Below are 17,239 nucleotides of genomic sequence, written 5' to 3'. Positions count from 1 at the left end.
AAAGTTGACATTGAATAGTATATGTCTTACACTTGTTGAAATTTATGAAAAGTTTGCAGGTCAGTATCTTGCCGAAGTAAAACTTGTAGTTACTATACCCGAGGTCTTTTACCCCGAGAAGATTGTACAAAGGAGGCAAAGTATGAAAGGCATGCCAAATATTCTAAGTATAGAACCATGCAGAAGCAATCAAGAGAAAGTAAAGACTAAAGCATTTAGAGAAAAACAGTTACAGTTGTGTACAAAAGAAGGCACTACAGCCTACCAGAAGTAAATTGTTTCGAAATAACAAAGAAAGGCACATCGGCCATGAAAGGAAGCTTACATTGTCCAGAAAACAAAACAAAGTACAAGGGTGCAAAAGAAAAGACATGAAAGTTAAGACTTTTTAGCATCAGCAACTGGCTGGATTTGAACCTCAGAAATCTCCTGAAGAGATACCTCAGCTTCCTCATCTGCAGCAATCTCGGCGTCGATCTCAGCAAGGGTTTCATTAACGCTCTTGCCAATTTGAGGAATGTCGGATGAACCCTGCTCCGGTGTAGCCTCCTTAATAACTTCATCATCTTGAGTCAGGTCCAGGACCTGCTCATTCAGAGAAGGAGACTTAGCCCCAACAGCCTCCTTGGATTTTCTTATTAAACCCTCCTCCTCACCCCCCTCCACATCTTCAGACTCAGATTCGGATTCTTCTTCAGGATGACTTGGAGGAGGAGGGGGAGGGAATGGCAGAGGGATATCATCAGCCTTGCGCAATGGCGAGTCATCTGGGATGCTGAGCTTTTTTACAAGGGCCATCCAACCAAGGGAGAAGCCCCTGTTGCATGCCTGCCTAACTTGCAGTTTGTACTCCTCAGTGACGTCGGCCATTCCTTGAGCATAAGCCTTCTCGTCAGCCTCTTTAATCTCAGCATCTTTGGTAACTAAGGCCTCCTGAAGCTCTTTTTCGGCTTGGGCCTTTTTTACCTCGGCCTCTATCTTCTCGGCCTCTGCAACCTTCTTTATGGCTTCGGCAGATTCGGCTAGACTTTGGGCTTTGGTGGCGGCCTCAGCTTGGTCCTCCAGTTTTTTCATCTTTAATTCGAGAGTTTTGTTCTCCTTTTTCAAGGCAGAAACCTCCCTCTTCATGTCGACAAATCTTTGCCGATTTTCAAAAGCTTGCATTGAAAACGAATGGGCATGCTGGATGGCCTGAAAGAAAACAGAAGTGTTAGAAAATATTTTAAGTATGAAACAGAAAGAAAGTAGAAAATTCCAAGCAGGAACACTTACTTGAACGGAGTGCTGGAGCATTAGAGCGTAATTCTCGTACTCACTATACTCAGCATTTCGCTTGAGGTCACCAGGAAGAAGCAACGCCGTGCTGAGGGCAACGCTGACATTTATGTCGTCGGCGCTTTCACTGGACATAATTGGCCTGTCTTCCAAAGTAATTTTGGGAGCCCAAGGGACATCTGGTTTCTTAGACCCCGAGGTAGTAGCTGAGGCCAACCTTGGCTTCTTTGACTGTGTAGACTCAGAAGGTGGGGTTTCAGCAAACCTTTTTGCAGGAGCAGAAGAAGTCTTCTTACTCTCAGCCAGCTTGGAAATAGGCAAAGTGTCCTCAGATTCAACCTGAGTCACTTTGGCCTTTGGCTGAGCCCTTTTTGTTCTTTTTGGCTTTGGTGGGGGCATGGATTGGGTTGGTTTAGCCTCAGCATCAACTGGGAGGTCGGCTAAGAGATCTACAGCAACAGGTTTCGGACGACCCATTTCAGCAGTTTTGACAAGTCGTCGCCGACGCTTTCTTTCTGGTATTGGGACCCAGTATGGAGCTGAAGTTGATGGTTGATCGGCTGGATCAGAGGTTGACCCTTGGTCTGCTCGTGATGAGGAAACAGTGGGAAGAGTTATGGCAGAAGGTGGAGAAAAACTCTTCTTCTTCTTCTTCGGGACGTCGGGCAGAGTGGATTTGTATGTGGGAATAAAGTTTAAAAGAAGAGGTGCTTTTCTTTTATGGACAGGCAAGTCCAGGAGCTTTTTCAGGTCCTTGCTAGGAATGTAAGATTGGCGAAATTCTTTTGGTAACTTACGAACGTCCGCAAAAATAAATAGACATTGGAAACAGATAAAATATTGAAGACTTGAACAGAAACAACTAAGTATTGACACTGGGCTCTTACCCTTGCCCTCTTTAACTGATCGGGGAAGAGGGTAGAGATGGGCGTCCTCATTTGCGCCAAACTCCCAATTTCCCGAAGCAATAACATAGTCATCTCCAGCCCCCTTGTTGGAGTCTGGAGGGTCAGCTACGATTTTGAATTCAGTGGACCTCGGCTTGAGGTAATAGACGTAGCCTTTTTCCTTCAGATTAAGGGGGCACATGGTATAACAGTACTGGATATCGGCAAGGGTGATCCTAGCATTCTCCTGCCTAGCTAAACCTATGATGCCATTGATCACTCGATAAGAGTTTATGGCAAGCTGCATAGGGTTCAACTTGTAAAAGTGAAGAATTTCGCGAAAGAGAATGTTAAGTGGGAGCCAGAGTCCGCACTCAATAAAAGCTACTATGGGAAAGGGCATTGAATCATCAGTGGGCATGATGGAATGGTTATCTTCAGCCAGCCTCAGATGGACATCGGCAGGAATAGAGGACTCTTGCCTAAAGTACTCAAGTTTGGTCGGGGTGTCTACCCTATGTCTCCACATACCCATAACGTCGGCCTAAAAACAAAGGGCTAGGTTTCAGAAAAAAGATGCTCTTAAGGGGTTATCAGGACCTCGGCAAAACCCTAGGTATATGCTGGTATGGATTGTTTCAATTTTTCCTAAGAATTGATAGGTTCTATAGACAAATCCCAAACCTAAATCTATGAAGGCAAAGATTAAAAGTAAAAATTGAAGGTAGAGATCTGGCAAAGACACAAAAAACAGAAAACAAAGGCGAAGTTTCAGAAACAAGAACAGGGATGGGCTATCAAGAACATGAAGAACACGAGAAATAAAGGACCAAGATCAGTGGCAAAAATACAGTGAAGTGGTGCAACGGTGCGTGTGTTCAAGGTATAAGCAAGGGCCAAATCAAAGAGTAAACATATTCAGATGTATGATTCACAAAATAGATATTTGAGCAAGGCAGTAATAACAGGAGATTCCAGAAATGATCAAGAATTAAAATTAGAAGGAACAGTTGCTTACCAGAAAAAATGAAGCCGATGAGAGGACTGTCGAAGTCAGTCGGTAGTTACAGATGTGGCAGAACAACGAAAGTTCCACCAAGAAGACAAATACAGAGCTTGGAGCTTCAGCAATGGCGGATTTGAAAGAACGAGTTTAGAGAGAGAAACAACAAGTACAATAGCAAAGAAAATGCAAAAAGAAAGAAGAGTCTTTGTTGAAAACGTGAAACGGCGGCAAAATAAGGCATTTATTGCGCCTGGAAAACCGCATGTGTCAGACGGCGCAGAAAGATTAAGACGGCTTACAAGTGCGTCACAGGCATGGGCCAGTAAAGATGAAGCATGTATAGGAAACGGTTGAGAAGTGATGCATGACAGCTCATGCGCGTGGGGAAGTTCATTTGAATTCTTGTTCTTGAAAACAAGACATATCAGCTTGACATTAATGATCTCGGCCGAAGAGTTCTTACGCCGAGGTACTAAAGGACAATACAGATATAGGTTCCATCACCTCAGAATGCCGAGGTAATAGAACCTAGGGGGCAGTTGTGGGGATGTATTTTCTGAATACCAACACGTGGCAAGGTGACGCTGACGTGTCAGCCGAGGTGCCACGTGTCCTGGTTGTGACGCCGAGGTTATCTCGGCAAGGCCGAGGTTTCCTCCGAAGATATCGGAATTCGAGATAAGCGAATAATGGATAAAGGGCAAGAGTCCTAGAGTAAAGAGAAGACTTAGCCAAGATAAGAATAAAACTCTTAGGGGGTTTATCTTTATCTCTTGAAGAGTCCAAAGTCAGTATTGAATTGGAGTCCATAGAAGTCAGGCTGCTAGTAGGACTTGGATTGAGTAAACTATAAAAGAGAGGCAGCCCGTGGGTCTAAGGTACGCAGTTTTATGCTTAAGCTTGTGAGTTTAGCACTTGATTATCTTTGAGAGATATACTGACTTGATCGTCGGAGTGCCCCCGGGTAGAAGAGCCACCGCTGGAGCCTTTTCTTTCTGTTACAGGTTTGCTGAAGCCATCTATTCTGCCGGTGCTCTCCAGCTGATTACTAGGCGGGCAGTGTGGTCAGAAAATTACCCACACAAAAGCTTTTAATGCGAAATCATATGAATTCATCTTACTTGGCACCTGAGTGGCAGCAGCAGAGATGCAAACAAGACTTGATATCGGTAAAAGTAGACATCTATAGTTTTGGGGTAGTATTGTTGGAGATTATCTGTAGCAGGAGGAACATAGAGGTTAATGTCTCCAATGAAGATGAGATGATTCTTTCAACATGGGCATACAAGTGCTTTGTGGGGGGAGAGTTGCATAAGCTGTTTGTTGGGGATGAAGAAATGAGGGTAGACTCAAAGACAGTAGAAAGAATGGTGAAGGTGGGATTATTGTGTGTTCAAGATGATCCTGGTATGCGCCCTTCCATCAAGGATGTCATCTTGATGCTGGAAGGAACCATGAACATACCTGTCCCCCCACCTCCATACCCGATTTCCCTTCAATGATCAATCCATGTTTGTTGGAAGGAACCATGTACGTGTTTGTTTGTCTGTTTGTATGCATGCGTGTGACTGTGAGCACAAGTCTTCGCTTTGTCTTTTAATTATGTTCTTTTTTTTTATAATAAATATTACTTAGATTGAAAGCGAAGAAAGGTGAAAGAAAATTTTTATACATAATTGGTCTTTTGCTATCATACGTTCAATATCACTACGTATATGCGATTTGTTTCTTGTCTAAAAGTTAGTTTTTTTTTTTTTTTTTTTGGTACTAGATCTTTATTCTATCGATTTTATTAGTTTGAGGACAACTAAAAAGAATTGCTAGATTTAAAGATACTAAACTTTTTTGAGATCCCAAAACTACACCTTTGTGAAATTTTACTACCTCCGCTACATCACCTACCACCACTTCCAACGATCACAAAGTGTATTTGTTATCAATTTATTTACATTGTCCCTAGAAAGCAGTTGCAGGTTGAAAAGGATTAGGTTTCCATTTTTTTTTTGTTTCGATAGTATTTTTACATTAAATTTTATTTACTTGGAACCAAGATATCATAAAACTTGTCATGCGTACCTCAACTTGGCAAGAGAAAATGAGTTTATTTGTCTTAAAACATATGTATGTCAAAAATAATATACATATATATATATATATACACCTTTATATAAAGATTTAAGTGTATTTGTTGTTTATTACTAGGGATAGTGTTTGATTGTGTGAGAAGAGGAACAAGAGGGTGGTAGGGTGGAGGAAGGGATTGTGCAGTGGTCGTAGATAAGAGAGAAGGTGGCAAACAGTAGCGGACAAGGATAGAGGATGTGGTGGTGGCAGTGCAGTCGATAAGCCATCAGAGAAAGATTCAGAATAGAAGATGAACATAAGGGCAAGAAGAATAAATGGTCATTAAGGTAATTTTCTTTTACTCGTTAACAGAGTTAGTGGTGTGTTTTAGTCCATAAATGATATAGTGGTTATGTGGTTATTTTTGAATGTGAGAGTGAAATGTTTCCGTCCATAAATAATAGAGCAATTATGTAGTTATTTTTGTATGTCAAGAAAATTATTTGCACGTTGACCAAATCACGTAAAATTTCCCTTACAAAAAATAACACCACCTCCAATTTGGAGGCAAGCTAATGGCCTAATGGCCTTCCTTTTGTTCCATTCTTGTTTGTTGTTGGCTTTAAAAAAAGACGTACATATATTAATTAAGGGAAAAGTTAGGGGTCATGAAATTTTTTTTATGAAAATGATCATGAAATATTTATAATCCTCGGATTAATTTGATTAGTGTGTGGTGCTTTATTCAAAGTGTAATCCAAGGGTTACAAAGCTTTCATGATTATTTTCATGAAAGGTTTTTCATGATACCTAACATTGCTGATTAATTAATGTCAACTTTGATATCGTTGTCTCTAATTGTAAAAAAAAATTAGTGAGGAAACCGTTTGTGCATAACATTATTCAACTTAATAAACTTTTTTAATCAATTAAAAATTATTTATGAATCACTTGATGTCATATGGAAATCAATATTCAAGTCAGTCGATAGAGACATTATATAGGTGTACTTATTTAGATAAGTGCCGCTATTTACGTCTCACCATTTCTCTATTTTTTTGTATATCTTTAATAAAAAGTCAAAAAATATACTTATTTAGATCAACTCAACCAACCCCTTAGTTATCTCTATCTTTTAGACCATCTCCAACGTTTACTCACATTCATCACCAAATTTAAATTTGGTGAAAAAGTACAATTTTTAACTCTAATGATTTCAACAAAACGATATCAAATTGAGAATATCTGAAATCTTGCACCAAACTAAAGACCTGGCTTAGCTTTTACCAATTCATTGTGTGTGACCGTTGGGTGTGGGGCCACAGGATGACCAGCCGGCCATCCGGCCGGTTGTCCCCCGGTTGTCCGGACTACACAGAAAATAAAGAGCAACAACCATGGTTTGGACACAAATAGGGGCATTTGGAATACCAAAAGATCTCTCTCTCTCTCTCTCTCTCTCTCTCTCTCTCTGGGTCTTCTGCGAGCTCGGTTTCTCATCTTCTGTTTTCTGGTTTCTACTCTTTGCATAAATCTGCGAACCTCCGACACTGAAAGATTGAGGAGTTTCTGATAATGGGTTATGTTCAATCTGCGTTTTCATCGTTACGTTAGGTACATGCTCTATTTTTTGCCCAAGTGATTGTTTTTCCGAGAAAATTTACGGAATTGATTCGGTTCAATTGTTCTTTGTTGTAGTTTGTTGTGAAATTTGAAGTATTTCTTGCTTTGATTTATGTTATTATGGATCGTGAGACTTTATTAATCAAGGGTATCTTTGCTTTCAAAAGCAAAAAAAGAAAAAAAAATACTTTTAGAAAGCATTCAAAGGCAAAAATAAGTGTTTTGAAAAGCAGAGGCTTTTGGGTACATTTGGCTTTGGATTTTTGAAAGATACATATAATTGGGTCTTGAAATGCCTGAATTTTGAATCATGGTTGCTACTCCTGCTTTTTACTAGTTGGGTTTCTTGTCTTTTTCATAAGTTGTAGCTGTGATGCGGACTGGTTTCTTTCAGGGAAATTTCAGTGCTTCTTTGGTCAACAGGCCGGTCGTCCCACCGGACGTCTACTGCCTTTTGATGAAAGTTAGAATGTACTGTTGGAGCGTCTGATATCAGATTGAAAAACTTGTCTTTTTTTTACATTGGGGAGGGGGGGAATTTCAGTGCTTGTTTGGTCAACAGGCCGGTCGTCCCACCGGACGTCTACTGCCTTTTGATGAAAGCTAGAATGTACCGTTGAAGCGTCTGATATCAGATTGAGAAAGTTGTCTTTTTTTTTATTCAGATTTGATGAAAAAATTGATAAACCGTTGGAGATGCTGTAATTTTCTTTTCATATGTGATTTAGTTTTAAGTAGGGACAGAATTAGAATTTTTTTATCAAAGGAGTCACAATAATATTTTTTTACTATACATACAAACACATATGTATGTATAATACAGTATATAAATTATATATATACTTGGGAAATTTGGTTATAAACCCCCTTTACCTTCCTTTCATTGTTAAAAGGACTAAGAAAAAAATTATACTTTGTAAACCCCTTCATAATTATAAAATCTTACATAAAGGACAAAATTTATTATTTAAATATTTCATTAGACTATTATACCCTCAATTAAATTTTCCCACCTTCTCTACCCACTCTCTCCCCACCTTTTCTGTCTCTCTCCTCCCTCTCTCCCTTCTCTAACTCCTTCAAGCTTCAGATCTGGAAGCTCACACCGCCTCTGGAACTCCTGCGTCGACCTCGCCTACGCCGCCGACGTCCGATCCTCTTCCGCCGCTCCCTCCGTCGCCGACCTCAATAATTTTATATATATAATTAGCGAAGATCTCGCCGACCTCCGTCGCCGTGGTACAGCTGCTTGAATCAACCTTACCGATGTTATGTCATGTGGTATCTATCTATCTCTCTCTCATTCATTACATGAGAATGAGATTATGTATGAAGGGACTTGATATATATATGTATATAGATAGATCGTTGTAATAAATAGTTTGCAGACTGCCTTACCATAGGTGGTGGTGAGGATGGTCATGTGTTGGCTGCTTTGTAAGAGTGTAGGCTTTGCCAAGTGTGCTGTGTTTATAGCTCTATGGATTTGTCCTCCAAAATATGTGTACATTGTTATGTATTTCTCCAAATATATGTATATATATATTATGTTATGTGTAAGTGTTCATGTATTTTGTCATTGTATATTTTTTCTTTTTTCTTTTTTAGCTAATTATATTAATAATTCCTACATTTTGTCACTAATTTCATTTTAATTCCTACACTTTGAACTAGCTCAATTTTAATGTTTAATTTTAAATATTGTGTCAATTTAGTCAAATTAATATTGCTGCTTAAGGTTTTGACGGAAAATGGTTACTAAGTTAGCTAAGGCTGAATCACTGATTTAAAAAAATTTATAATTTTACTTCTAAAAATATGACACACGATTGTTTACGTACATATTTTTCATAAAAACCACTAGCGAGAGAAATTATTTAAACTAAGTTGATAGAAAATTATAAATTTATAATCAAAATCGAATCAATTAAAATTAGACAAGGATGAACGACAATATTATCAAATAATTTCAAATAATGCGTATCACACACACACATATATATACATTTGTGTGTATGAGTGTTGTTGAACACATGTATTCTTTGAAATCAAAAGATAGAGAGATATTTGGATGTGTTCTCTGAAATGGCCACCTCAATTAGATTATGATTATGTTGATATTTGGATGTTTTTGTTTAGTTTTTGATCTGTGTGTTTTGTGGTTATATATCCTTGTAATATAGATTTGTGTTTTTACTAGTTTTTGAATTGATCTGTTCGTACTCATCTTGTTCAATGGATGATCGATCTATTAAAATGGATGATCTATTCAATTTCTCTCTCTTTCTCTCTCTCTGATAAGAATCTCTCTAATAAGAATTTCACACAAAAATTTTACTAATCAGAGTAAAGTTTACTATGATTCAAAGTATAATTGAGTAAAATTTTACTCTGATTCAGAGTAAAATTTTACTTTGAATCAGAGTAAAGTTTACTAAGATTTAAAGTAAAACTTTACTCTGAATTTTTACTTTGGTTAAAAAACATGTTGATTTTCTTAGCAACCAAACTATATTTGGTTTTCTTGTTATGTTTCTGTGATTTTCTCAGCAACCAAACACACAAGGTTATTAATACATGACGCTTAGTGTGATTCAAAGTAGATACTCTTCTTAGATCATAGTAAAATTGTACTTTCAGAGTAAAATTTTACTTTTATACAGAGTAAAATTTTACTTTTAGTTTCAGAGTGTAACATTTTACTCTTATTCAGAGTAAAATTTTACTTTCATACAGAGTAAAATTTTACTTTTAGTTTCGGAATATAAAATTTTACTTTTATACAAAGTAAAATTTTACTTTCATACAGAGTAAAATTTTACTTTTAGATAAAAATTCACTTTTAGATAAAAATTTCTTCGTTGATAAAAATAAAAAATTCAGATAGCATGGAAACAATTGAAAAAAAAAATTTGGTAAAAAATAATAGATAATACAAGATAAGAAAAGAATGAAATGTATATGTTTTATATTAAAAGATCATTTTATTTATAAAATAAAAAACATATACTTTTAAAAATATTATGACAAATAAATTTTTTTACAGAAATAGAAAAGTCAGGACCGTCCGTAATCTTCTCCTAACTCCTGACTTGAAAGGAAGACTTAAAGCTCAAGTCCGTCAAACTGACTTAATGCTTACGTTTGCTACTTTAGGGGCCACTCGAAAATCTGTACACTACATGCTAAGAAATTTTAGGCGTCCAACTTTACAACTCAATTTCTATATACTCCAAAGAAAAGTTGAGAAATGGACGAGATTGACCATTTCAAGGTTGACTGGAAAGGATTAAACTTCTCTTTAGATGATCCAACTGGAAAGGTGAAAATAATCTAAATGATTCATCTTATAGGATTTATGAAGTTTATCATCTATGTAAAAATTTAAATTGGTCGAAAATCGATAATTATTTGATCAGATTATATTTAAAAAAAAAAAAATATGATCTATTATCAAAATCACATTTGACATCTTACCTTGTGTTATCTGTATCTAAAAAAACCTAATATTTTGTAACGATGATATGTTGGGGATCAAAATCACATTTGACATCTTACCTTGTGTTATCTGTATCTAAAAAAACCTAATATTTTGTAACGATGATATGTTCGGAAGCCCAATAACATGACCAATTTAGATTAACAAATTGGATGATAAGCCCGCCGAACCCGGACAACACATCTCCTATTCCAATTGGAGTAAAGTCATTCCTATTGAGAAAGTTTCCTATGTCCTGCTTTGCAATCCAACTGTAACATGTTCGACAAATAATAATGTTAATTTTTACACATAAATTAACATCCCTCTCAATTGAAGAAGACTTGGCATCCCCCTCAATTGACGGACTTGATGCTCAAGTTTGGTTGAGAAGAAGCAATCTTAGGGACACATAAAAATGAAATGAGTTAATTATACAGACATCCCTTGGGATATTTGATAATTATATAATTATTATTATTATTATTATTTTTTTTTTTTGTAATTACGCTAATTTTCATTGTGAAAGTTATTGATTGACAGACCTTAATAACAAAGTACAAATACTATTTTAACCTCTGATAAAATTAGAATTGAATGACAATATATTTGTGATCAAATAAAATAAAAGTAAATATTAATAACCAAACAAGCAAACAACTTTATTTTTCGCCAAACAACTTCCACAAGTGGCTATATGTATTCGTATTTGTTAGCTTTTTGACTTTCGAAAGTTAATAATATAATTTTAAACGTGCCAGTAAGGATCAATTAGTCCTTATAGAATATTAATTGCCAACTAATTATCAGACGATTGTGTTATAGTTCTCTCAGTCTCAATGACGAGGACTTTTACTGGTGGCTTGTTTAGGAGAATTTAGTAAATAATAAGTGAAGAACAATTTCAGAATCTGAATTTCATTAAGTAAATGAAAACTCACAATGATCTGACCCAGCCTCGTAGAGGTTTACAGCAGCAAGATATTTGAAACTACTCCTAGGAAATGAAGTGCAGTACAGGAATTGAAGTACAGAAATGTCAAGACCTGTAAAAACTGGAAAGAAAAAATGAAGTTAACAAACTGGTTTTTTGATCTAAGTCTGGGGCCTTCATTCTGGGGCCTTCTCTGCTATTTATACTCTTCAATGATAACCATCGAAGTGGGCTTCCAACCGTCGAAATGTCCTCCCATGATTGCTGAACATGCTTTCTCACAGTCAGTCCCACTACACCAATCTTGCAGTTAGGCTTCCTTCCTGATTTTGAATTTAAACTTTGTGAGTAACCGTTAGGCCACATCATCTTGTATCCCTCGATTGTTCCAGTGCTACGTAGATCCATTATTACCAATACGAATTGCCACGTGTCTGACTTTGGTTAGCAACTTGTATTAACTTCCCAAATTGCCCTCTTCGTGCCACGTGTTAAATTGTGATTGGCTTTTACAAATTATATAGCCAACATTACCCCCCGCACTAATATACCCATACTTGGTGATATTAGTGAACTAGTGCAATCCACCCACGTTCTAAGACGTGCATGGACTCTGTGTATTCTGGTAGTATAACCGCTTTTTGAATAATGAAACAGTGAACTTCATTTAATCCTTGTATCTTGCACTTCCATTCTTTGAGTAAACGAAAAGACTGGTACATCCCCAATGGCCAATCACACCTTCTCTTACATTGATCAAGCATACGAGGAGTCTATGGAAGATGATTGCAGGCCTCGAAAGAACCTCAATGCATTTATTGGTTACACCTATCTGCCTCCATTTATACATGTCACGCCCCAATTTTAATTACTCAGAAATATTACCAAAAGCCTATAAATTAGGTCAATTTTTTTTTTTAATTATTAATTACAAATGTCTATTACCCTTGAGTAATAGAAACATAATAGTACATGTCTCTCTCATGATGAATACAGCAATAATAATAATACATGCCAAGCTTCTGCTATGGAGTTACAAATAAATAATTACAAACATCAAAGTACAAAGAGATTACACCCAAGGTATACATGAACTTCCTAATCCTTTAACCAATCAATCTGAAGTCTCTTCCTGCTAAAAAAATGAAACAACAAGGGGTGAACACAATTGTCCAGTAGGAATCTCATAGTTCTAAAACAATAACAATCCTATAGATAGAAATGATCATGCATGCAAGGTGATACCATATAGTAAAGGAATGTCTTGTAGTTTCAAAATATCATACGTAGATTACTTTTTTCTCAAAATTTATGTGAACATTTAAAGAAAACCTTCAACCATCAAAACTATCCATTTTTATCAGAAAATCATAAATCCTTTTGGAAAACGAATATATTTAAGGAACAACATCATTTTAAATTTATTAACCCATTTTGAAATATTCTTTATTAAATTTTCATCTTAACATTTTTCTTTTTATTCTCATTCTCCCCTTTTTCTAGTTACATTTATTATAATGTCATAACCTCAAATTCAAGTTCCCTTAACACTCCAAACATCCCACGTGCATGCTATTCCTATCAATCTATTCATATTTGCTGTAACTCTTCAATGTAAAAATCCAAATCTCTTTTATAGTCAATAATTGTTATTCTATACCCAACTCCTACTTATCTAATAACTACATCACATCCATACTTGCATTATCAACTATAATTCAACATATCAAAACTACATCATATCCACATGTGTGTTATCAATCATAATTCAACATATCACAAGATAATAAACCCTTTTAAAATCAATTTCTCAATTAATCAACAAAACAAAACTCTTAATTTTTTCCCCCCTTATAGATGCAAACAATCCAATGAGTTCTTTATCATTAACCCCTCATCCAATTACCATTTCATTATCCATTCTTTTCAAATAATTCCCATAAGCATTTCCATTCCATACCAATTTACACATCAAATGATAATTTCACAAGTTCATCACAAGTCACATATATCATCACGTACCTCAACACATGTCATAACACATTCCACCTTTTGCCGACTTAATATAGCAGGATAGCGGGCACCCAATTCATAGCACATTCCACCTTTTCCCGCATATTATACGGCGGGAAGTGAACTCCCAAAAATCATTTTCTCAAAAACCATATATTTTTCGAAAACCGTTTTCAACCTTTTAAAAACGATCCCCCACATTTGCCGGCTATTATACGACAGGACGTGGGCACCAAAAACATTTTCGAAAACTATCCGTTTTTTCACTTTTGTCGGCTACAACACGGCAGGACTGTGTGGACACCCAAAAATCATTTTTTCCACTTTCGCCGGCTACAATACGACAGGACTATGTGGACACCCAAAAACACTTTCCCCACATTCGTCCAGCGATAAGCCTAGATAGGGCAATTGGGCATCTTGAATTCAAACCACCCCCACATTTACCAGCTATTATACGGACGGTTGTAGGCACCAAAAAACCATTTTTCAATTTTTAAAACAATCCCCCACATTTACCGGCTATGATACGGACAGTCGTGGGCACCGAAAAACCATTTTTCAACTCCCCACTTGGGTACCAACACAACACCCCCCAACACAACTCAACCCAAACTCCACTCACCCAACACAACTCGACCCAAACTCAACACAACACAACTCAAACTCAACACAACCCAACACAACACAACTCAACACAACTCACCATGATTTAACACAATTCAACATAGTCAACTCACTTCAACATAATCAACACAATTCTACATAATCAACACAATTCAACATAATTCTAGGTGAACTCTTAAACTTTCATTTCATCATTTCACCCCAAGGCTCATGTCATCCATATCATTAATAAATCATTTTCCCCAATCTTCATTTCACATTATAGCATGATTTACAATGTCCATAATAAGGGTTCATTCGCTAATTTTTAACATGATTTTCAAACACTTTCAAAATTCAATTAAACTTGTATATATATAATTCAATACCTCAATTTCATGATTCTACTTTCAATTTGGGCAATATCATTAATTATCATCATGAATCAACTTAGGGTTTTTAAGAGAAATTAAACCTTTTCACAAAACACATTTTTTTCTAACCCTTCTATTACTTTTACACCCAAACTCAAGACCCAAGATAATAACACAATCTCATGATTCATCACAATATGCATAAAAATGTGAACTTTTGTATTTAGATAGCGGAAATACAACAAATCTATCCATAAACGAGGGTATTGAAAGAGAACTAGAAACCCCTATCTCTTGAAACCAAGAGATGACGACCCAAAAATCAATGGTGATGAAACCACGAACTAATTGGACCAAGATGTAGCCCTCGACGAGATCTACACTCTTTCTCAAAGGACCATGGTGAAAAGATCACTCTAGGTGAGTCGATCTAGAGATCTTAGTGAAAAAGTTTGAGTTTTAGAGAGAGATAAGAGAACTCACGGTTTGAGAGAGAGGAAAGAGGAGAAAAAAGTGAAATGAAATATGTTTGGAGCCTATTTATAGTAGTAGAGAAGTAGCCCTAAGGTCAATAAAATAATAGGCCCAAAAGCCCCCAAAGGTAGAGCCCAAACCAGCCCAAAAAATCTGAAAAAAACACGCAGAGGTTGACCCTTTGGGCAGGAGGGTCGACACTTTATGTAGAAAATGAAATCTGGTATAAGCAAGGGGGTCAACCCTTAGACAGGAGGGGTTCGACCCTATTTTCCAGCAACTAATATAGAAATTCTGCAACATAAGAGGATCGACCCTCCCCAAACTGGTGTCTACCCTATTTTCCAATGACACCTCCAAAAACTTCACCAACATGTAAGGGTCGACCCTTATGAAGGCTGGTGTCTACCCTATTTTCCAGCAACACTTCCAAAAACACGACAACATGCATGGGTCGACCCTTAGGAAGGCTAGTGTCCCCAAGGCAAAATTTCTAAGTTTCCAAGAAACTTTTGATAAGAACAAATGCGAACGAACAAACCCAACGAGTTTAAATCGGATTGTACTCCTTCAAAACCAATAGACAACAACTCCAAAGACTCCCAAGTTAAAAATAAGGATATTAAACACACTCTCCAAAGGATTAAAGGATGCGGGCGTTACAATACAAGTCATGGAAGTTTTTGAAATTACCAACCTTTTGACCAAAAATTTGCCAACTACAAACCCTTTGACCAAACATTTGCAAAAATGGATCTTGGAAGCTCCTCTTGTACCCCACCACTCTCTGCATGAGACACAGCTGCTTCTTCTTCCTCCAGGTCTACCCAAATTAAGGGAGTGGATTCACCATCGATTTGTTGAATTCGATGATCCCCTTTCTATTCCCCATTCTGCTTGGAGCTCTGTGGTTTACCCCTATGTACGCATTGATCACCGACGCAGTCTGGAGAATAACTTGTTTGTGGCATGGTACACGCCCTCCATGTCAACGAAGATAGTGCGAGAAAATTCTTATCTTGACGAAGCACAGGGATACAATCCGTCATTCTTGGCTAAGAGGCCAAAACTTTGCTCTTCTGACTGGCTCAAATGCGTGAATAACCCCCAGTTCCCCTCTTCTTTCGGGATAGATCCCTCTGCACCTCCTCTTCCTCAAAATCCTCATTGGATGGAGGAATTGAAACTTACTCTTTTCGAGAATCAATTTCTTCCTTTCTACTAACCTCCAGCTCTTCCAACTGTATTTGAGCGATACGAAGCTCAACTTCTGCTTGATGCCTTCTCTCACTTGCCCTTCAATGTTCTTAGAGATGAGACTCCGCTCAAGAACTCCCCATGGGCCTGTGATATTATGACTCGGGTTCATGTCTTCAACCCCATTGCCCAGGCAAAGCTTCAAGCTTTTTTGGATCAACTCCCACTCATTCTTCATTGGTACCAAATTTCTTTAGCTACTAGTAACTCTTTGGACGAAATCTCAGCCAATCCAATTTAGATTCAGTACGAAGCAGTGAACCTTATTGAAAAATATAATGACTTCAAAAATAAGGATTCAGCGTACTAGGGTGATTTAGACATGGATGAAATGGAACAAGGCTTAAAAGAGATAGAGTTCGAGATGAAAGCTGAACAACTTTTTCATCAAATAAGAGTATACCAGCTGCAACAATCTAGCTTTGATAGGACATAAGACAGAATAAAGAAAGAACATAAGTTCATTGAACAATGCTAGGTCAAATTTAATGAACTTGTTACTTTTTCCATTCCTTACTGTTATGAAATCGAATTCGTAGCCAAGTAGGCTTTCTAATGTATTTACTCACATATCAATAAAACTAGGTTTTTCTTTCTCTATTTTACATGATCTGGTTTTATGTTCCAATTGATGCTTGTGACCATTTTATTCGCACAATTCAAATAAAATTAGAGCTTCGAATTTACCATTTTTTTTTTCTTCAAAGCCTGATTTGAACATTTCCAATGGAATACTTGAAACCTGATTTGCATATCTCCAAAATATGGAGTACAATTGACAATCTTTGCCTTAGGTCTTCTCATTCCAATCGCATGGTCAACATAATTTTAACAGCTTTGAATTGACCAACCTTTGTATAGTTACTTTTAAGTACTTCAGAGTACTTAGTAACAATGTTGTTTCTAAAAAAGTTTGCTTTGACAGAGAATCCCAAATTTTTTTTTTCTTGTTCAAGCAAGTCTTTTTGGATCTTGATCTTTTACTTGACTTGGTACTGGCTCTGCAACTTTGAAGTCTAAAAACATCAAATAAGAATCAAATTCCAACTACAGAATACTTCAAAGTTCACTTCAAAGGATTTCATCTTTCACAAGACATATGCGCTTCGAAGTCAACTTCCTGCTCTCGAAGCCTTAATTGGTTGTTTGACATCTGGCTTTGGAGCCAAATCTTGATTTCGAAGCCAAATATTTGTTTTCGGAGCCAATCTGATTGTTTGAGATACGTTTCCCACCCAAACAATCACC

This window comes from Camellia sinensis, chromosome 15 (genome assembly GCF_055761805.1).
Source record: "Camellia sinensis isolate YWXY chromosome 15, ASM5576180v1, whole genome shotgun sequence".
In the NCBI taxonomy this organism is placed as follows: domain Eukaryota; kingdom Viridiplantae; phylum Streptophyta; class Magnoliopsida; order Ericales; family Theaceae; genus Camellia; species Camellia sinensis.
The sequence above is the reverse complement of the archived record's forward strand: the minus strand, read 5'-3'. Positions refer to the sequence as shown.